This window comes from Schistocerca cancellata, chromosome 4 (assembly GCF_023864275.1).
Source record: "Schistocerca cancellata isolate TAMUIC-IGC-003103 chromosome 4, iqSchCanc2.1, whole genome shotgun sequence".
Lineage (NCBI taxonomy): Eukaryota > Metazoa > Arthropoda > Insecta > Orthoptera > Acrididae > Schistocerca > Schistocerca cancellata.
The window spans coordinates 173,466,005-173,485,453 of NC_064629.1; positions in this window are offsets into that span (position 1 = coordinate 173,466,005).

The window sequence follows — 19,449 nt, forward strand, 5'->3', positions numbered from 1 at the left end:
GAACCAGCAACTACCCTTTCCTTAGAACACGACTCAAGCAGGTCCTCAAGTAGGCACTGCTGCACTCTGTTCCCTGACATTGCTCTGATGACGGTTAATGCAGATAGTTCCGATTATGAAATACAAAACGTATTGCAGGTTAGTTCCTAGGATAGTAACATTAAATTTGCGTTGTAGGCGGCACATGAACGTGACGACTATCCATATTACTCATCAATATAAAAAGACAGTATTTTGGGAATTTAGCAGGATTACTCAAAATGAATTCTGAAATTGGGTGACTGACCGCACAGGTGCTAAACGTCGTCAAGAGTATACGATGTCCTAATCGCATTAGGAATATGAAGATCGTCTTCGACAGCTCGCAACTTTCACATTGCTATCCCCACCCTACTCCAGACAGCTCTCGGTGGAGTTGCACTACGTTGCCGATGTTATGGAAGGCCTTCAAACCGACAACAGACCACATATTGAAAAATACAAGCGAATTCTCTTGCAGCGTAAGCTTGTTGTAACTAATCTAAAAATTATTGGAGAGGAACATTGTCCTATTCAAAAAAGTAAAATGTTACACACTGTTGACGTCAAACGGACATTATCTATGTCCTGTCTTGTGTCCTACTCATCTATAATATCAAGTGTACTATGAAAATGATTATATATAATGGATTATAAGGTAATGCATTGATACCAGATGGTGGGGGCCGGCCGATGTGGCCGTGCGGTTCTAGGCGCTTCAGTCTGGAACCGCGTGACCGCTACGGTCGCAGGTTCGAATCCTGTCTCGGGCATGGATGTGTGTGATGTCCTTAGGTTAGTTAGGTTTAAGTAGTTCTAAGTTCTAGGGGACTGATGACCTTAGAAGTTAAGTCCCATGGTGCTCAGAGCCATTTGAACTATTTAACACAAAATGACATTAAAAATTTAAGTTATTCACGAGCAGCTAGTTGAGAATATGTATGAACATTAAATGACACGACGAACCGTCATGTTCTGCATATGGATTCAAACCCAGCTCATGCAGACTAAGCAAAGATTTCGTGACTGACGGAAACTAACAGTCATTCCTGATTAGGCATACAGAGAGTGATATACCTCGATTTTAGACAGTATCAGTTAGCAAATATCAACTTTAAATTGCATAACGCAAACATTTTTAACAGACGCGAATTCCTACCCAGCATCTATTGTCCCTGTTAACGAACTACGAGAGATGTTAAATATTGCTTCTTCACAAGTAACTTACTTGAAATGCCGTGAGGTAAAGCTGTGTGTTGGACACGGATTCGAACCCGGAACCTAATCGGATTGCTATCGAAGCACAGTCAAATGTGACATATCGGAATTTCGCGGCAGTAACTAGATGTTATAACTGAAATGACGAGACGAAAAATTAATTTTTTCCTTCCCAGGACTCCAACCCGGCACCTATCGCTGTTATATTCTAGAGAAAACTAACGTTAAATATGGGTTTGTTGCACCAGCAGTGACATGTGAGCATGTTTGAACTGAAATAATATGACGAAGAGTTCAGCACTCACTGGGAATAGAGCCCCACACATATCGTTGTTGACTACACACAAAGAGACGTCAGCTACCGAATTTTTCTCCACCAGCTGCTCAGAATAGCATCTTGAACTTACAGTCATCTCGCAAATAGTTCTGTGTCTCACTGGGAGTTAAAAACGTCAGATATCGTTAGTGTGACAGCGAACGAAAATACATTAAAAATCAAAATTATTATCCACCAGCAGACAGGTGTTCTCATGCTAGAGCTTGATAATACATAATTAAATCTTTAGTGCCGGGCCAGGATTCGATCCCATTCACGCATAATATGTGAAGGTGTTGAGGAATCTGCAGTTTTGAACAAACAACAAATTGTAGCCGAGCTGTATTGCCACGAAGGGATCAAATTCCGCGTTAAGGGCGGTCTGAGTTGCATTCCCAGTTCAGAACCACTTTTATCGACATACAGAAGCTCAAATAAAAGATGGAATAAGTGTCCTGTGACCATACATAGCGTTTGTGTCGTCACTTGAAATAAATAACTAGTATAAGAAAGGTTACTGGTGGTAGAGTTTCTACATGTCGCCACTCCAGACTTTATTGTGGTTCAACCTACCGTCTACTTGGTAAAGAAGGAATATCATCTTTAATGTGAATTTTCTGACCATGCAGCCATTATATCTCCTTCACTTGGTGTAGCCAGGAGAGAATGGAATCTGTCTCTCCCTATCTAAAATCATTGACAGAAGTGGGAATCGAACCCAGACCATAGGTATAACAACCTACCATCCGTCCAACAGACCACGAAATCCTCTTCTCTGCGAGTCATTTTTCTATCGTAACGCAGTTGTGCCACACTGGATGAGAATTCTGACACACAGGCTCCCTGTAGTAATTTGCAGCATTTCAGTAAATTCATTTACTTGGTTGACCGAATCACCATGAACTAGCTGCCTCGGCTACCCAGTGCATACATTCGACTATTTTGTAATCACAGAAATAAAATCACGTTACTGCCACCTACACACAACTGCCAACATTGTAGGATGCAGAAGTTTAAATAAGAAGTGTTCCTTTTCACTTGAGCTATTCTATTGCGCTATCTGTTACTAGAAAACGTCGTTCAGTCCAAAAGAAAAGCTGTAACTGTTTGTCTCTCAGAAGTCAAGACATGGCCATATGCATAATCTCACAGTGCTGTGGAATCCAAAAGTTCTGAAGGAATAGTTGCCGAGCTCTGGAGCTGTTGTAGTTCCGTGTCAGCTTGTAGCATAGATAAGATGTCGCGAGTTCGAATACATTCAGTGCTACATTTTTTAAAACGCAATTCTGCTCTCTGCTGAAGTTATCAATCTAATGGAACTTTGAACAAATTCCCTTCACTTCTCAACCCAAAGTAGTCGCATGTGGAAAAAGGACTAACTACTGTGACATTTTGTCCTACTCAGGTTTAATAGACAGCAGGCAGCAGATGCATCTCGAAGATGTGCAGGGAGAGCGCATCGTGCCATAATATGTCAGAAAAGTATTTTCTACATTAGCCGTCGTGTGGTAGTGATATTTTATTCTTCTTCAAACTTTGATTGACAGCTTTAACTCAGAACAAATTTTCTACATGCATGTAATCAATAAACTGCATGTGCATTGTCAGACTGTCATAGGTAACATCAGAGAATTCGCATATATCGTTGATGATTAATTTCTCTCTCATGTTTACTATTGTTTTAACAACACTAAAGGAAACCTTACGAAAATTGTGCACTGTATTATAAGAAATGAAATAAAACTAACGATGATAACCTTACGACGAAAGTATCTGTACACAAGCATGCCTCTATCGACACGAATTAGTAAAATACTACTCACTTAGATTTTGATAGGGTCTGTGTTTAATTGGTATGCTGTGTCATACTCAAGAGGTATGCAAATGTGGCATTTCATAAATATAGTTACGTATTCCTAGAAACCCAAAATTCGCTTGTCAGCAGCGGAAAGAGGCGTTACCTGTTGTGCAGCATTGTAAGTTTTTCAACATTGCACTATGAGCTGAAAGCATTTTCTTGCGATTTCCGTATTGATGTTTGATCTGACTGCTTGTAGCTCTTTCACAGAAGGGATAAAAATGTTTCAGTCAGTGAGACTGGAACTGCGAACCGTAACAGACGCTGTTTCACATGTCAGCACGTTACCACAGAGCTGGCGAGGGGGTATGGGTCTCAGTTTCCTATTACGACGGCAATAGTAACTAGAACTCGTAAACCGCCATTTAAAGGTCGAGATTAGTTGCAATTTCCACCTGCAACGACTTTCTTGGGCTGAAAACCGTAAATTTTCAATCTTTTGTTACCCTTCAAGCTATAATAACTCAGATTATTCAATGGAAATGACAGGTAAAATCAAGTGAACTTTGAGGCTTAATTCCGTGCACACCAGGAAGTAACTCGTCGATCACAGAGTTGCCAAACATACGTTGCCTTGTTGCCAAATCTCAGTTACAGTACCAGCAGGAAGAAGACGAACCGATGTGATCCTACAGCGGTCTGGGAAGTGACCATAGCTGGTGTCTCCAAGTCGCGGCTGCTACGGCCTGGAATACGTAATGCATCTGATTCGCTTTCTGTAACTAGGTTTAGGGACTGGAGTGTAGTTACTAATAATACTCAGAACTGACTGCAAACTGAGCATCATAAATCAGTAACTCTCATTGTTATTTTTATATTTCTTTCGTAAGTGCACTCAAAACTAAGAAAGTCATTCACAGGCGTTTTCCTGCCTCGCCGATAGTCGAGCAGAACATACAAATAAAAATAAAAAAGAATGTGTGTGTGTGTGTGTGTGTGTGTGTGTGTGTGTGAGAGAGAGAGAGAGAGAGAGAGAGAAAGAGAGAGAGAGAAATAAAAAGCAATGAGAGAGTGTGTAAAAAATTGTTTTAAAGAAATTGAATCATGGTATTTAAAGAAATCTTTCATTAAAATGACACATTCCACATCATTACGAAATGTCGTATTCATGATCTATGGAACAAGAGTTAATCTAATGTAATGTAATCTAATCTAATCACATCATATTGATTATTAGCCATGAAGAGTCATGAACTACCGAAAGTTTTGCCAATACCAGTAACCAAATCTAAACTTGAAAATAAAAGACGACAATTTTTGTAATAAACCGTGACTCCTATCAAGACCCTTTCATCCCTGTTATCTAACCACGAAAGATGTCTGATATACCTCCATTCTAAAGTAACAAAGTGTGCATGCATTTAAAGATGAAGTGCATGATGTGAAGTTCTGTGACGGAGATACGAACCCAACACGTAATCCGATTGTTAACTAAGAAAAATCAAATGTTACGTATCGGTTTTTCTTACGAGCCGCTAGGTGTCTGAATCTAAAATAAGGATACAAACTTTTGTGCCTAAGCGACAATCGAACTGCACACCTACCGCGCATCCACGAATATAGCTTAAGTATCAGTTGCTTACTCATGAACAGTAAGATGTGTGCGTGTTTGACCAGAAATAACGACACCTGTTGCGATTGTTGGCAACACATGAACAGACATTGAAATTGCGCGTTAATTTTCACTAGCAGGTGGGTGTGCACTTGATAAAGCTAGAAATGAAATTATGAATATTTTTGTACTGGATCAGGTTTCAGACCCACATACTTACCTTTGGAAGAGAGCTAGAGAAGATTGCAGTCTTGGGAAAAGGAACGAAATGACTGAACTATACTGTTCCGAGAGATTCAGATCCTCGAAAGAGGAGATACGAATTCGAATCACAGTCCAGCACCAAATTTTTAAACTTCTCTAGTTCAATCAAGTACAAGTAAAATAAGAGCCCTGTCCCTTTAAATGGCTATCGGTTCATCAAATAAAATAAAATTTTCTAATGTAAGTAAGTTTACTGGCGACTGTATTTCTGTTTACCATGACTTCCGCTTTGTCATTTCCCAACGAAAACTGGCTCTGCTCAGTTGGTAATGAAGGAACGTGATGTTTAATGCGGATTCTGGATTATAACGTCTTTCTCTTAAGGTTACCAGAGGTAAAATAAATCTGTTTGTGCCTCTTAAAAGTAAATGCCTGAACCCACGCATTGCACCTGTGATAGCTCGTTCCACCAGACCATTGTGGCCACATTACCCAGCCCCAGGAGTGTGCTGTAACGGATGATGTGCTTAGCTTACAAAATTAGTCACGGTGGAAAAAATGCGAGTCTATTAAATGGTCAAGTAGAAGCAAGCTTCTGACGCAGAGATTATGCTATTCTCATGTCAGCAGGATGTAAAGACTCTTCTAGGCATCATAGGCTGGATGTGAAGCCATCTTGATTTTTCACAAATTCAGCAAATTTCTTAGTTCGAGAAAATCCACTGTGAAGTGTGAAGTTGCCGGATAATTCGATTATTACTGTTATTATTACTATCATTTTATTCGTACCGCTGATGGAACACGACCGTAGTCTTGAGATAAAACGCGAGACCAGCTAATATGACGTCTGGCGACCGAAAGCACATATCGACAGAATTTTTATCGCCCCTTTCCTCTCGGTGCTGAAGCTATGAGTGTAATTCAAGCGAATCTACAATATCATATTAGCTGGTCTCGCGTTTAACCTCAAGACTACGGTCGTAGTCTAGAGTAATGTACTAAGACTGGAGTCAAGACTTCCTCTGGGAAGTGCCGCAGTCTACATGTTGCTAGATCGAGCATATTGCCAGACATAGAATTCTGAGAGGAGCATGACTGTATTGTCCACCTTACGTGAACGACTCGGCGGTCAATTTTTTGGTCTGAGACTGTATCTACAACACATATTGCTCGCTTAAGACCCAGAAGAATTTAAAAAAAAAAGTAGTTTATGAGAGCAACGTTAACCATAGCGTTCGAAGTATTCATAGTATTGTATACGTGTGTGTAAACGCCTTCCAGTGACCACTCAAGAAAGACAAGGATACACAGTCTAGCTTCAATATTATAAATACGCCTCAGTTTGTGGATGAACTCAGACTTAAGTTGATAATAATTTTGAAAATATAGCAGCACTGTACCCATTGGTGTTAAACTCGTTTTCAACCAATGATTCCCACAGCTACAGGGATACTACTTGTGATACCTCTTAGACAAAATACTTAAGCAGTGTTATCAGACGAAAAGATCAACCTGACACAAACTGTGGGAAGTTTGTTTTACAACCTTCGTACTTGGATATTCAGCTTTTTCCTATTTGAGATATCTGTGAACGTTGCTGCTTAAGACGATTTAAGCAGAAAATAAATTCCCTCAGCTTCGACAATGTTTAAAGAAATCGTCTTATTGGCACTAAATCGTGATTTGTGATTTGTTTACCGGCTGTACTCTACCGTATTTTGCCGGTTGGAAGGCGAAAGCTTATTGACAAATTGCACACAGAAATTACTGTTACAGTGTACTTATGGAGCCAAATGAGTCAATTGCGTATTTTCCGGTGAGAAAGAGCACTGGCAAACAGTCTTCGCTACATTAGGTTATTTAAACTGGTGTCACTCTGAGCTAGAATTTATGGTCAGCGACTAAGTGTAAGGTCAACGTTTCGGATGCGAGTTTTGCGACTGTGAAATACTTTTATACATTATAGAAGCGAATATTAAATGTGCACTAATATTGCGAAAATTTTGTACTTGGACAGCTTAGAATGAAAATACTTCTGTTTATTGCAAAGGGAAACAATAGATTTTCTAAAACACTGTCTGTCATACACTACTTGAAACAGGTCATGTCGACCAAATCATGTGGAAGAACTAACAGCAACGTATATCGGAAGGCAGTAAGATCTCTTGCCTTTTGGTTTGTCAGTACTCGATAGCCACTTCTAGGCGAAAGTAAATGAAGAAAGGCAGTGCGTTTTTGTTACCAAGTAACGTCTTCGTCAATTACTTTAGTTTTAATGTAATCTACGAGTAATTGCTGGTGTTTGATATTAACATGAAAAGGATTCCGTAGACAGGGAAAGAACCTGTTCTTGGGAAACTACTTCTATAGTGACCAAAAGATACTAAATGATGTTCAAGCACTTGTGTTACAGCAGCAGCATGAATAAAATGATATTAATAATAAATTCTTCTGGGTCTTAAGCGAGCAATATGTGTTGTAGATACAGTCTCAGACCAAAAAATTGACCGCCGAGTCGTTCACGTAAGGTGGACAATACAGTCATGCTCCTCTCAGAATTCTATGTCTGGCAATATGCTCGATCTAGCAACATGTAGACTGCGGCACTTCCCAGAGGAAGTCTTGACTCCAGTCTTAGTACATTACTCTAGACTACGACCGTAGTCTTGAGGTTAAACGCGAGACCAGCTAATATGATATTGTAGATTCGCTTGAATTACACTCATAGCTTCAGCACCGAGAGGAAAGGGGCGATAAAAATTCTGTCGATATGTGCTTTCGGTCGCCAGACGTCATATTAGCTGGTCTCGCGTTTTATCTCAAGACTACGGTCGTGTTCCATCAGCGGTACGAATAAAATGATAGTAATAATAACAGTAATAATCGAATTATCCGGCAACTTCACACTTCACAGTGGATTTTCTCGAACTAAGAAATTTGCTGAATTTGTGAAAAATCAAGATGGCTTCACATCCAGCCTATGATGCCTAGAAGAGTCTTTACATCCTGCTGACATGAGAATAGCATAATCTCTGCGTCAGAAGCTTGCTTCTACTTGACCATTTAATAGACTCGCATTTTTTCCACCGTGACTAATTTTGTAAGCTAAGCACATCATCCGTTACAGCACACTCCTGGGGCTGGGTAATGTGGCCACAATGGTCTGGTGGAACGAGCTATCACAGGTGCAATGCGTGGGTTCAGGCATTTACTTTTAAGAGGCACAAACAGATTTATTTTACCTCTGGTAACCTTAAGAGAAAGACGTTATAATCCAGAATCCGCATTAAACATCACGTTCCTTCATTACCAACTGAGCAGAGCCAGTTTTCGTTGGGAAATGACAAAGCGGAAGTCATGGTAAACAGAAATACAGTCGCCAGTAAACTTACTTACATTAGAAAATTTTATTTTATTTGATGAACCGATAGCCATTTAAAGGGACAGGGCTCTTATTTTACTTGTACTTGATTGAACTAGAGAAGTTTAAAAATTTGGTGCTGGACTGTGATTCGAATTCGTATCTCCTCTTTCGAGGATCTGAATCTCTCGGAACAGTATAGTTCAGTCATTTCGTTCCTTTTCCCAAGACTGCAATCTTCTCTAGCTCTCTTCCAAAGGTAAGTATGTGGGTCTGAAACCTGATCCAGTACAAAAATATTCATAATTTCATTTCTAGCTTTATCAAGTGCACACCCACCTGCTAGTGAAAATTAACGCGCAATTTCAATGTCTGTTCATGTGTTGCCAACAATCGCAACAGGTGTCGTTATTTCTGGTCAAACACGCACACATCTTACTGTTCATGAGTAAGCAACTGATACTTAAGCTATATTCGTGGATGCGCGGTAGGTGTGCAGTTCGATTGTCGCTTAGGCACAAAAGTTTGTATCCTTATTTTAGATTCAGACACCTAGCGGCTCGTAAGAAAAACCGATACGTAACATTTGATTTTTCTTAGTTAACAATCGGATTACGTGTTGGGTTCGTATCTCCGTCACAGAACTTCACATCATGCACTTCATCTTTAAATGCATGCACACTTTGTTACTTTAGAATGGAGGTATATCAGACATCTTTCGTGGTTAGATAACAGGGATGAAAGGGTCTTGATAGGAGTCACGGTTTATTACAAAAATTGTCGTCTTTTATTTTCAAGTTTAGATTTGGTTACTGGTATTGGCAAAACTTTCGGTAGTTCATGACTCTTCATGGCTAATAATCAATATGATGTGATTAGATTAGATTACATTACATTAGATTAACTCTTGTTCCATAGATCATGAATACGACATTTCGTAATGATGTGGAATGTGTCATTTTAATGAAAGATTTCTTTAAATACCATGATTCAATTTCTTTAAAACAATTTTTTACACACTCTCTCATTGCTTTTTATTTCTCTCTCTCTCTTTCTCTCTCTCTCTCTCTCTCTCTCTCACACACACACACACACACACACACACACACACACACACATTCTTTTTTATTTTTATTTGTATGTTCTGCTCGACTATCGGCGAGGCAGGAAAACGCCTGTGAATGACTTTCTTAGTTTTGAGTGCACTTACGAAAGAAATATAAAAATAACAATGAGAGTTACTGATTTATGATGCTCAGTTTGCAGTCAGTTCTGAGTATTATTAGTAACTACACTCCAGTCCCTAAACCTAGTTACAGAAAGCGAATCAGATGCATTACGTATTCCAGGCCGTAGCAGCCGCGACTTGGAGACACCAGCTATGGTCACTTCCCAGACCGCTGTAGGATCACATCGGTTCGTCTTCTTCCTGCTGGTACTGTAACTGAGATTTGGCAACAAGGCAACGTATGTTTGGCAACTCTGTGATCGACGAGTTACTTCCTGGTGTGCACGGAATTAAGCCTCAAAGTTCACTTGATTTTACCTGTCATTTCCATTGAATAATCTGAGTTATTATAGCTTGAAGGGTAACAAAAGATTGAAAATTTACGGTTTTCAGCCCAAGAAAGTCGTTGCAGGTGGAAATTGCAACTAATCTCGACCTTTAAATGGCGGTTTACGAGTTCTAGTTACTATTGCCGTCGTAATAGGAAGCTGAGACCCATACCCCCTCGCCAGCTCTGTGGTAACGTGCTGACATGTGAAACAGCGTCTGTTACGGTTCGCAGTTCCAGTCTCACTGACTGAAACATTTTTATCCCTTCTGTGAAAGAGCTACAAGCAGTCAGATCAAACATCAATACGGAAATCGCAAGAAAATGCTTTCAGCTCATAGTGCAATGTTGAAAAACTTACAATGCTGCACAACAGGTAACGCCTCTTTCCGCTGCTGACAAGCGAATTTTGGGTTTCTAGGAATACGTAACTATATTTATGAAATGCCACATTTGCATACCTCTTGAGTATGACACAGCATACCAATTAAACACAGACCCTATCAAAATCTAAGTGAGTAGTATTTTACTAATTCGTGTCGATAGAGGCATGCTTGTGTACAGATACTTTCGTCGTAAGGTTATCATCGTTAGTTTTATTTCATTTCTTATAATACAGTGCACAATTTTCGTAAGGTTTCCTTTAGTGTTGTTAAAACAATAGTAAACATGAGAGAGAAATTAATCATCAACGATATATGCGAATTCTCTGATGTTACCTATGACAGTCTGACAATGCACATGCAGTTTATTGATTACATGCATGTAGAAAATTTGTTCTGAGTTAAAGCTGTCAATCAAAGTTTGAAGAAGAATAAAATATCACTACCACACGACGGCTAATGTAGAAAATACTTTTCTGACATATTATGGCACGATGCGCTCTCCCTGCACATCTTCGAGATGCATCTGCTGCCTGCTGTCTATTAAACCTGAGTAGGACAAAATGTCACAGTAGTTAGTCCTTTTTCCACATGCGACTACTTTGGGTTGAGAAGTGAAGGGAATTTGTTCAAAGTTCCATTAGATTGATAACTTCAGCAGAGAGCAGAATTGCGTTTTAAAAAATGTAGCACTGAATGTATTCGAACTCGCGACATCTTATCTATGCTACAAGCTGACACGGAACTACAACAGCTCCAGAGCTCGGCAACTATTCCTTCAGAACTTTTGGATTCCACAGCACTGTGAGATTATGCATATGGCCATGTCTTGACTTCTGAGAGACAAACAGTTACAGCTTTTCTTTTGGACTGAACGACGTTTTCTAGTAACAGATAGCGCAATAGAATAGCTCAAGTGAAAAGGAACACTTCTTATTTAAACTTCTGCATCCTACAATGTTGGCAGTTGTGTGTAGGTGGCAGTAACGTGATTTTATTTCTGTGATTACAAAATAGTCGAATGTATGCACTGGGTAGCCGAGGCAGCTAGTTCATGGTGATTCGGTCAACCAAGTAAATGAATTTACTGAAATGCTGCAAATTACTACAGGGAGCCTGTGTGTCAGAATTCTCATCCAGTGTGGCACAACTGCGTTACGATAGAAAAATGACTCGCAGAGAAGAGGATTTCGTGGTCTGTTGGACGGATGGTAGGTTGTTATACCTATGGTCTGGGTTCGATTCCCACTTCTGTCAATGATTTTAGATAGGGAGAGACAGATTCCATTCTCTCCTGGCTACACCAAGTGAAGGAGATATAATGGCTGCATGGTCAGAAAATTCACATTAAAGATGATATTCCTTCTTTACCAAGTAGACGGTAGGTTGAACCACAATAAAGTCTGGAGTGGCGACATGTAGAAACTCTACCACCAGTAACCTTTCTTATACTAGTTATTTATTTCAAGTGACGACACAAACGCTATGTATGGTCACAGGACACTTATTCCATCTTTTATTTGAGCTTCTGTATGTCGATAAAAGTGGTTCTGAACTGGGAATGCAACTCAGACCGCCCTTAACGCGGAATTTGATCCCTTCGTGGCAATACAGCTCGGCTACAATTTGTTGTTTGTTCAAAACTGCAGATTCCTCAACACCTTCACATATTATGCGTGAATGGGATCGAATCCTGGCCCGGCACTAAAGATTTAATTATGTATTATCAAGCTCTAGCATGAGAACACCTGTCTGCTGGTGGATAATAATTTTGATTTTTAATGTATTTTCGTTCGCTGTCACACTAACGATATCTGACGTTTTTAACTCCCAGTGAGACACAGAACTATTTGCGAGATGACTGTAAGTTCAAGATGCTATTCTGAGCAGCTGGTGGAGAAAAATTCGGTAGCTGACGTCTCTTTGTGTGTAGTCAACAACGATATGTGTGGGGCTCTATTCCCAGTGAGTGCTGAACTCTTCGTCATATTATTTCAGTTCAAACATGCTCACATGTCACTGCTGGTGCAACAAACCCATATTTAACGTTAGTTTTCTCTAGAATATAACAGCGATAGGTGCCGGGTTGGAGTCCTGGGAAGGAAAAAATTAATTTTTCGTCTCGTCATTTCAGTTATAACATCTAGTTACTGCCGCGAAATTCCGATATGTCACATTTGACTGTGCTTCGATAGCAATCCGATTAGGTTCCGGGTTCGAATCCGTGTCCAACACACAGCTTTACCTCACGGCATTTCAAGTAAGTTACTTGTGAAGAAGCAATATTTAACATCTCTCGTAGTTCGTTAACAGGGACAATAGATGCTGGGTAGGAATTCGCGTCTGTTAAAAATGTTTGCGTTATGCAATTTAAAGTTGATATTTGCTAACTGATACTGTCTAAAATCGAGGTATATCACTCTCTGTATGCCTAATCAGGAATGACTGTTAGTTTCCGTCAGTCACGAAATCTTTGCTTAGTCTGCATGAGCTGGGTTTGAATCCATATGCAGAACATGACGGTTCGTCGTGTCATTTAATGTTCATACATATTCTCAACTAGCTGCTCGTGAATAACTTAAATTTTTAATGTCATTTTGTGTTAAATAGTTCAAATGGCTCTGAGCACCATGGGACTTAACTTCTAAGGTCATCAGTCCCCTAGAACTTAGAACTACTTAAACCTAACTAACCTAAGGACATCACACACATCCATGCCCGAGACAGGATTCGAACCTGCGACCGTAGCGGTCACGCGGTTCCAGACTGAAGCGCCTAGAACCGCACGGCCACATCGGCCGGCCCCCACCATCTGGTATCAATGCATTACCTTATAATCCATTATATATAATCATTTTCATAGTACACTTGATATTATAGATGAGTAGGACACAAGACAGGACATAGATAATGTCCGTTTGACGTCAACAGTGTGTAACATTTTACTTTTTTGAATAGGACAATGTTCCTCTCCAATAATTTTTAGATTAGTTACAACAAGCTTACGCTGCAAGAGAATTCGCTTGTATTTTTCAATATGTGGTCTGTTGTCGGTTTGAAGGCCTTCCATAACATCGGCAACGTAGTGCAACTCCACCGAGAGCTGTCTGGAGTAGGGTGGGGATAGCAATGTGAAAGTTGCGAGCTGTCGAAGACGATCTTCATATTCCTAATGCGATTAGGACATCGTATACTCTTGACGACGTTTAGCACCTGTGCGGTCAGTCACCCAATTTCAGAATTCATTTTGAGTAATCCTGTTAAATTCCCAAAATATTGTCTTTTTATATTGATGAGTAATATGGATAGTCGTCACGTTCATGTGCCGCCTACAACGCAAATTTAATGTTACTATCCTAGGAACTAACCTGCAATACGTTTTGTATTTCATAATCGGAACTATCTGCATTAACCGTCATCAGAGCAATGTCAGGGAACAGAGTGCAGCAGTGCCTACTTGAGGACCTGCTTGAGTCGTGTTCTAAGGAAAGGGTAGTTGCTGGTTCACATTATATTACACTAGCGAGAAGTACCGACTTTTCCTTTTCTCTGCAAACATCCAGAACTAAATTCAGTAACTAAATGCTAAGAATATATTTTCATTGTGCCAACTCAAAGATCAATAGATATGGATATAGATATAGATTTTTATATTTAAAGCCATTCTCGTTCTGCGTTGGAATAAACATCATTCATTATTTGCTTGTTCTTGTTACGATTGTTATTGTCATTCTCTCACTCGCAAGAGTCTTATGCTGATGCTGTATGAATAAATTATGCCATTGGATACAAAGCGGTTTAGTTTTGAGACCTAACCCACGAGGGGGGAAGGCACAGTGGTCTGCTTCAGGAATTCCAAGCAATAAAACACAAAAAACAACCCAGGAAGGGTTCGAACAGCTACTTTCACGCAGAGACATGCATTTGGAATCTGTTCATCGTTACGGGGTCAAACAAGAGGGTAACATTACTGAAACAATGATCGGGCTACTTAGTATATAATAGAGCATACAGATTTCAAGGAGGAAACGTATGAAGACGCAGACTTCCTCGTTATCAATATGTGCGGCATATCTTTCGTGTTAACGAAAGTAAATTCCCGCTTTACCTCTTCTTACGTGTCAAATGAAATGAATGCCATGAGGAATAGAATATTTGTTGACTGCGTCTCTTCTTGCTTCCATCCTTACCAACATATTTCTTCATTCTCGTGGTAATCATGACAATCTATGTGCATGCTGCAAACGATTGCAAGTGGACAAATTCGACATCGAGGTGCAAAGCGTGTGGTATCTTACATTATATTCAATTCGAATAAGATTCCGGTGTATTTTTACTTCGTTTGTATTTTTAGATGATTATGAACGTTACGGAAATTTATCTCACATGCTTTATGTTGAATGAGAAACATTGAATGAATGATCCGTTTTGCTTTCCCTACGTTGAAATGATATAATGTCGGCGTCAACAGCCTTCTTCCACGCCGGAAGCTGAAACTTGTATCATTCTGGATTAATGATAATTGAATGTCTCATATGTATACATAGCCCACAAGGCGACGTCAGAAACCACCAGGGGAGAACGCCGCATAAAAACCAAACGTGCGCGCGCGTCTCCACTCTGAAGAACCGTATCGGAGAATCACGGCAAGCATTTCGCTGAAGAGCTCCCTCGTCAGAGAGCCGCGAAATGGCATCGTCGTAGCAAGTATTTGTCAACACTCTGATAGTGCATTTACTTCCGGGTGTAGGTCGGCGTTACCTCGCTAAATTCACTTAACATTCGTTTTCCACATCGAAGACTCGTACGATATAATCCGCTGCAAGATGACACAATTAGAAAGTATATTTAATTTCTGGACTCCAAGAACGGCGTTCTTCACATAAGTAACACCTGTTTGTGTGTGCATTCGGGAGGACGACGGTGCAATCCCGCGCCCGGCCATCCTGATTTAGGTTTTCAATGATTTCCCTAAATCGCTTCAGGCAAATGCCGGGATGGTTCCTTAGGAAGGGCACGGCCGATTTCCTTCCCCATCCTTCCCTAATCCGAGCTTGTGATCCGTCTCTAATGACATCGTTGTCGACGGGACGTTAAAACAGTAATCTCCACCTCCTCTGTTTCTGTGTTTAAGGTTGCGTTTTGAGGCTCAGGCAACATCGCAGTGACTATAGTCCGCCTCTGGCCGCCAGTGTGTCGTTAGCTCAGAGGTTCCCTTGTGCGTTGCAGTGCTTGTACTGTAAGTTCGAATCACGGTAGAAGCCGCTGACTAAAACATTTTATTTTCCATTTTAATTAATGGAGTTGCAAACTGCTAGTAAACATTTCTTATGCGAAATCTGAAGAATGCCTTTAAACATCAATCTTCGTCCGATTTCGACTTAGTAAATTAAGTTAATATCATGGATTTCTGCTTTGCAAATTCCAAGGTGCTTCACTGTAAAATAGGTCCTGAAAAGATTCAAACCGACTGTCAACGATATAAATTTGAGCTTTGTTCGTCATATAGGTCTAACATGTCAGAAGATTGTTTATGAAGTGCACATGTTCATTAATATAGTTCACATCTTCTAAATTTTTGCAATAGCATTTAACTGTAGACGTTTTCTAACACCGGCGTTAGCAATTCCTTTCCGTTCTCTGAAACCTTCAAAACGACAAATTTATCTGGATTAAATCTGATGACCTTAACTATCACTTCCGATCAACAATAAATACTTCATGAACCCATACATGGAACTCCAAATGTGCAGTGTGCCTGCACTGCTACAGAGCATGCATTGCAAGGTATTCACACAGTTTATCGCATAGACTTACCATAAGGAATCAAACAAGAACTGTAATACATTTTACACCACAGACGCTCACTCTGGCTTGACGAAAACATCCAATCATTGACCAAAAGTTGCACAAATAATTAAGATTGAAAGGAAAAGAAACGAGGTATGAAGCATTTATAAATTCATCGAATGTAGTGAGGTGGTTTAATTTCGTCCCAGTCTATAAAATTAATTTCGGGCCATACTCAGCTCTTGCCGATTACCCGCCTACTAATCAGGGCGTCTGTCTCCGTTGCTTTTGAGCGTGAATGGAAATTGTAGAAATTTTCTGTGGAGCAACATTTAATAATAAAGCGTTTCAAATCATCAAAAGCGATGAGCGGTAGCAGGCGCTTTCGATAAAGAACGGGGGAGTGCAGCGCCGCTGCTGTCGCCACGGCCGCTGCCAGTAGCCAGCAAATGGATCCCGGAGCTTTGCCGCATACGGCTTCCAGAGGAGGACAGTCTGCAGGAAATCTGCCGCAAAATCGTTACTAGATAAAATTTTGATATCGGTGTGTCACAAAGCGAAATAGATTGAATCTGCGCTACCATTACATTCACGTCTTCAGCATTCAGACAGAAGAGGCTATAAAAATATTTTATGCCAGCTGCTCTCGATCCATTGACATTATGAACAGAAACAACGCACGCTACCGCTAGACCACAGGCGTAATCAGCCTAGAGTCTCTCTATCTTGGGACAAGTTTTCCTCCAGGAAGTGCCGCAGTCTACAGTGTTGCCAGATTGTGCAGATAACCGGACTTAGAGAATTAGCGAGTTGGCCAGTTTCTTTGTCCCATGTCGCGATCGGCGCGGACTTAGCCTCTGAAGTGGCCGGCCGCCGGTCAAGTTTTATGTCAAAGAGTGTACATTTCTGGACTGTACAACTCCTTTCGTAGTCTTTCTTGGACGCTATCGGACCAGAATTTTTGCAAGTATGCACCTTCAAACTGTTGCATAGTTAGACATTTTTCGGACACGTCGGTGGCCCACAGTGCCGCGTCACCTTGAATAAAGGTGACCACGAACTGTATTCTTTGTCTTTCCGTCCATGTCCTGGGAAACACATCCTGAAGCTCTTAATAAATACAACAGGGTGGACATTTCACTTTTCGCTATTGAAGGGTTGGAATGTCCTGTGTTTTATTACATTGTCCTCTTTTTTGCACATCTGATTGCTACATTCTGGGACATTCATCACTTCGTGATGTGCGCTGCACGGTATCGCATGTTGTTCGTGCTCATAATTCGCATTAGGTTGCGGTTGCGCACTCGTACCCTGCCTACCGTCAGCGTTATTATAGTAATCAGTGCGCGGAGTCGGATTCATGATCTGTCCGCCACTGTTTACATTGCTTTCCAACGCAGACAGTCTTCGCGCGACCTCCTGTTGCCAATTTGGCAACTCCGCTGTCACACGGGACTTAATCTGTGCTAATTCGGCATGTAGTGCGGCAGCGCTAGCGTCAATATTTACACTCGCGGCCGCAGTCACTTGTTCTACAGCTGTTTTTACATCGCTTTCAATCTTTGCAGATATCTCGCGATCCTTTACTTCAAGCCATTCATTTAATTCTTTTTCTACTTTTTGAGCTTGCACTTCCAAATATGCGTCAATACTTTTCCGTGCATCTATCTCCACATTATCCACGCGGTTGGTTAAAGTCTGGACATTGTCTTCAAGCCTAGCCTGCGATATCTGTAGTTTTTGCATCTCGCCGGCCAAGCTTTGCACAAGATCGGGTATTTCTTTGCACGCGTCCCGCATCTCGGCAAGTTCGCTTTGTATACGGTCTAGTTTCGCTTCACTGCGCTGCTCTTGCTCACTGAGCTTTTGCGTAAATTCTTTCCCTTGGTCATGTAGCATTTGCGTTAATTTTTTCTCCTGCTCATGTAGCATCTGAGCCAGTTTTTCGTCTCTTTGTTTTTCCCTCTGTTCTGACATTCTTTCTTTTTCCCTTTATTTCTGTTCTCTTTGTTGCTCTTGCTCATGGAGCATCTGAGCAAGTTTTTCGTCTCTTTGTTTTTCCCTCTGTTCTAACATTCTTTCTCTTTCCCTATCTCTTTCTTCTAACCTGCGCAGAAATTCTGCAAATGGTTCTGCAATCGGTGAGCATACTGGTGTCCCGCTTAATCTAACACTCGATTGGCCCCCCTGCCCAGGCAGTGGAGTTGTTACTCTATTCCCATTCTCCTCGTCCCCCGCTCCGGAAATTATGTTATCCGAGGCGGTGGCTTGGGATTCGTTTACGTATTGCAAATGATCCTCACTTTCCATATTAACAGAAGTTTGTTCTTCTGGTACGGATGCACATACTAAATTCACTTTAAGCCACTGACAAATCTTTAACACTGATACACACAAAATTAATTATCCCCTCCAAAAATAAACATATAAATAAACAAAACACCAAAGGTATCTCATGTGCACCTGGGTTCGATATTCCGCACAGAGCTACACAGGATGCTTGCACAATAGGTCTTACCTTACTTATTTTTCTTTCTCGCAATCCTTTTTCTTTTCTACTCTTGTTCCTCTCCAGATCTCCTCAGGGTGTGGTTTTGTTGTTGTACATGTAAAAGAATTCATACAAGCATTAATATTTTACAACAATTAGACACATACATAATTACATTCAATACAATAGAATCATATTAATCGGGCCCCAAAGTTGCGGCGCCAATCTCGCGTAACTTCGGCCGTCGTAATTTAATATACACTCCTGGAAATTGAAATAAGAACACCGTGAATTCATTGTCCCAGGAAGGGGAAACTTTATTGACACATTCCTGGGGTCAGATACATCACATGATCACACTGACAGAACCACAGGCACATAGACACAGGCAACAGAGCATGCACAATGTCGGCACTAGTACAGTGTATATCCACCTTTCGCAGCAATGCAGGCTGCTATTCTCCCATGGAGACGATCGTAGAGATGCTGGATGTAGTCCTGTGGAACGGCTTGCCATGCCATTTCCACCTGGCGCCTCAGTTGGACCAGCGTTCGTGCTGGACGTGCAGACCGCGTGAGACGACGCTTCATCCAGTCCCAAACATGCTCAATGGGGGACAGATCCAGAGATCTTGCTGGCCAGGGTAGTTGACTTACACCTTCTAGAGCACGTTGGATGGCACGGGATACATGCGGACGTGC